We start from the raw sequence: 3,900 nt of genomic DNA on the forward strand, positions 1-3,900 counted from the left end.
CCACTCTGATATCTTTCCTAGTATGCAGGGGGAGAGGGGATAATATTATTCCCAATATTGCAGAAGATGTACACGCCCCCCCATGATATTGTCCTGAATATTCCAAGGCACAGAGACGATGTTACTCCCAATATCACACAAAGTGTCCACCCCCCAGTGACGTTGTTCCCATGATCCAGGAGGGAAGAGGATGATGTTACTTTCAACCCCTGCACCCTGCAATGCTCTCACCCTGCAACACCGACACCCAGCTCAACCTGGCATGGGACCGGAGGTGCTGGCTGGGGGTGTTCATTGCTTCTCTTTTCTCCCTTGCCAGACTCAGCAGAGGAAGCTGAGACTGAGCAGCCGCAGGAACAAGGTGGGTTCTGCCTGTGGCTCAGGCTTCTTCTGGTTATGAGTTGGGCCTTGGAGTAACGCCGGGGGAGGTGACAGAGCTGAGTATGGTGGGCATTGGATGCGGCTGTCACCCCTCTGTGGTGTGGGCTGGGGGCTTGGGGGACATCGCCTGAGGTGGGCCTGAACCTCCCGTCTACTCTGGCACTGGAGGCCGTGGGGTCCCACACTTCTTCCAATGAACATGCTGACCCCCGCCTGGTCCCCGACCGAGGTGGGGCATCCTTTCCACTGCTGGGGCCCACATGTAGCTGTGGGTTCCTTTCTTATGACCTGGAGAAGCTGCAGTTCGCCCTGTGCTCTGCCTCAGAGATGGGAGGCCACACTGCCCTCAGCGGGTAGCAGAATTCAGAGCCTTAGGTTGCAGGGGCCTCAACTGAGGTCCCTGAAGGGTCTGCTCCTTCCTGAGGGGTGCCAGTGGGGAAGGGAAGGCTGTCGTAGGTTTGCCTCGGGGAGGGGGTGGTTCCACCCTCTGCTAAAGTCACTGGAGCAAAGGCACGTGGCTCTCCTGCTGCCCCGGAGGCCAGGGTAGTGGCTGGGAGGGGCTGTGTGCCTCTGCCGGGTGGGGGAGATTTCTTAGCTAATCTAGTGTAGTCAAGTCAGACATTTGCCTCTAAATCATATTTATTTATTTTTTTAATTCCAAGGCTTTACAGATGAATAGGGAGGCAATTTGCATTGAAAATATTTTTTACATGTGAGCTTGAAACAGACAGTCTGTTTAAATCTAGGTTTTCCCTTCCCAGTAATGCCTCCTTTCATCCCAGGGTTTCCAACAGGAAATGCGCTTGTTTGCTCACCTCTGGGAGGCGGCTTTGGCTAGGAATACACCAAAGCCAGCAGGTGCCAGTGGGCTGCTTGAGCAGTCTGGCCTTTGTTAACCCTTTACGAACTGTGGGCTTCAGGTTTTCAGACCCTCCAAGGTGAAGGTGGCCACAGGGGCCTGGAAGCTTTCCCATCCTTCCTGCAGGGATGATCCGTTTCCCTGCATGGAGCTGGGTACATGGGTATAACACCCCTGTCCTGTGCTGTCAGTGGCTTTACCAATTTTGCATAGCAGCTTTTGAGCTGATCAATGGCTCTGATGGGCTGTTGAGGATTTCATGGATTCCTGTACCCCACCGGGGGGCCCAATACGCTGACAGAAGTTACATTTGTAGTTGTAGTGCTGCATACACATGGGTTTAGTTAGAAGGCTTTGAGTCTTTCTAAAGGGAAAGGCATCTCTGAGGGACCACTGAGCTGACATAGTCTCCTCAAGCCATGCTGTCAGGTGGGCGACAAAGTAGGACAGGAGGGTGATTCTGTAGGAGAGTCAGGCCAGGAGCCTGTGTGTTCTCTCGGTCCCCATAGTGCCGGAGTTCCTACGTGCTCCAGGCCCCGGGCTTGCATTGCACAGAATTCTCAAGGGCTCATGGCAAGCTGCACCAGGGACACAGAGGGCGGGGATGCGGGGACCCTGCCCCCAGTGGACCAAGGACTCACTGCTGGACTCTAATCTGTCTAGGTGTTTTTGTGACTTGCAGAAATACCTCCACCTTGCCTGGGCCTGGAGCCACAGGAGACCCTGCCGAAGGTGAAGAATGTTCTGGAACAATGCAAGACCTGCCCAGGCTGCCCCCAGGAGCCAGCGTCCTGGGGTCTCTGTGCGGCATCCAGCAACGTGAGCTTGCAGGACCCCGAGGAGCCCTCCTTCTGCTTGGAAGCTGAGGAAGACTGGGAGGACCCAGAGGCCCTGAGCTCACTGCTGCTGTTCCTGAATGCGCCCGGGTACAAGGCCAGCTTCTGTGGCCTGTACGACATGGTGCTGCCATGGCTGAACAGCGTGTTCTGCAGCTTAAGTGCCGAGGAGGAGCTGACTTTATGCCTGGCACAGGCCCGAGGGGTGGCCAAGAAAGCTGGCCTCCTCATGGCCCTGGTCAGACTCTGCTTCCTCCTGGGGTGGCTGTGCAGCAGGAGGCTCAAGCTGTCCCAGGCCCAGGTGTACTTTGAGGAAGCACTGGGGGCCCTGGAGGGCCGCTTCGGGGACCTGTTCCTGGTGGTGGCTGTGTACGCCAACCTGGCCAGCATTTACCAGAGGCAGAACCAGGAGAAGTGTAAACAGGTGGTTCCCAAAGCCATGGCCCTGCTCCTGGGGACGCCCGGCCACATCTGCAGCACCGAGGCGGACGGGGAGCTCCTGCAGCTGGCGCTGCAGTGGGCGGTGGGTGGCCAGAGCCCTACAGGCCGAGGCCCGGGCCTGCTTCCTGCTGGCCAGGCACCACGTGCACCTCAAGCAGCCCGAGGAGGCCCTGCCCTTCCTAGAGCAGCTGCTGCTTTTGCACAGGGACTCGGGAGCCCCAGAGGCTGCGTGGCTGACTGCTCCCTACTCCTGGCTGACATCTATTCCTGGCTCCTACTCCTGGCCGAAGTGCCTGCTGAGCTGTGTCAAGGTGGCCTCATTGAGGACATAGGACTCGCTGGCCGGTTCACTGAGGAGGGTGAACCTGGTGCTCCAGAATGCCCTCCAGCCCCACAGCCTCCCCACCCAGACTTCCCACTGCCTCGGGCGAGCACTGGCCTCCCTAAACCCGGGCACAGGCCAGGTGCTGCGCAGCCTTCTCCACGCCAGCCTGGCCCAAATGTACAACCACAGTGGCTACCACGGCTCGGCCATCACCTTCATGATGCAGGCGGTGGACGCCAGTGCTGTTGCCAGAGTCTGTGCCATCGTGGACCGCCTGGTGGCCCTGGCCTGGCTGCACGTGCTCCATGGGCAGAGCCCGGTGGCCCTGAACATCCTGCAGTCTGTCCAGGATGCAGTGGTGGCCAGCGAGCACCAGGAAGGTGTGATTGCCAACGTGGTGGCCGTGGCTCTGAAGAGGACGGGCCGGACGAAGCAGGCAGCCGAGGGCTACTACTGCGCCCTACGGGCGTCTTGGGACCTGGGCCAGTGGAGGAACCAGGCAGTGGTGCTGACCAACTTCTGGACCCTGTGCCTGCACGCAGGTGCCAGCAGGCTGGCCCAGCAGTACCTCCTGGGGGCCATGCCACTGTTCTCCAGGCTGCCCTGCAGGGAGTGTGGCCGGGACTTCACCCACGTGCTCCTGTAGCTGGGCCACCTGTGCACCCGCCAGGGCCCGGCCCAGCAGGGCAAGGGCTACTAGGAGTGGGCCCTTCTGGTCGCCATGGAGATGGACCACGTGGAGAGTGAGTGCCCCGGTTCCTGCTGTGTGCCTTCTGGGGCCACTCGGGTCAGGGCACACCTGGGGTTTGTGATTCGGAAACAAGTGGTGGTTTTTCCACCATGAAAAGTGCTGAGTCATGGCCAGCAGCAGGTGTTGGCAAGCGCCCTGGAGACAGGTGGTTCCCATGGAGGGCCAGGCCCTTTGTGCCCTACTGGGGCAGCCAGCTCTTCCTGGTTTGCCCAGGGACCATCCTGCCTTGAGCACTGAAATTCCTGCATGCTGGGAATTCCTAGACATAGCCCTGGGATCAAGGCAGGCTCTGCTGAGCTGGGACTTG

The 3,900-nt window shown here is 59.2% G+C and overlaps 1 pseudogene; it reads left to right on the forward strand.

Moving 5' to 3' along the window:
• Positions 1–319: 319 nt before the first annotated feature.
• Positions 320–3,686, forward strand: LOC111529964 (annotated as a pseudogene).
• The last annotated feature ends 214 nt before the right edge of the window (positions 3,687–3,900 follow it).

The sequence above is a fragment of the Piliocolobus tephrosceles genome, unplaced genomic scaffold (assembly GCF_002776525.5).
Source record: "Piliocolobus tephrosceles isolate RC106 unplaced genomic scaffold, ASM277652v3 unscaffolded_27847, whole genome shotgun sequence".
Taxonomy (NCBI): domain Eukaryota; kingdom Metazoa; phylum Chordata; class Mammalia; order Primates; family Cercopithecidae; genus Piliocolobus; species Piliocolobus tephrosceles.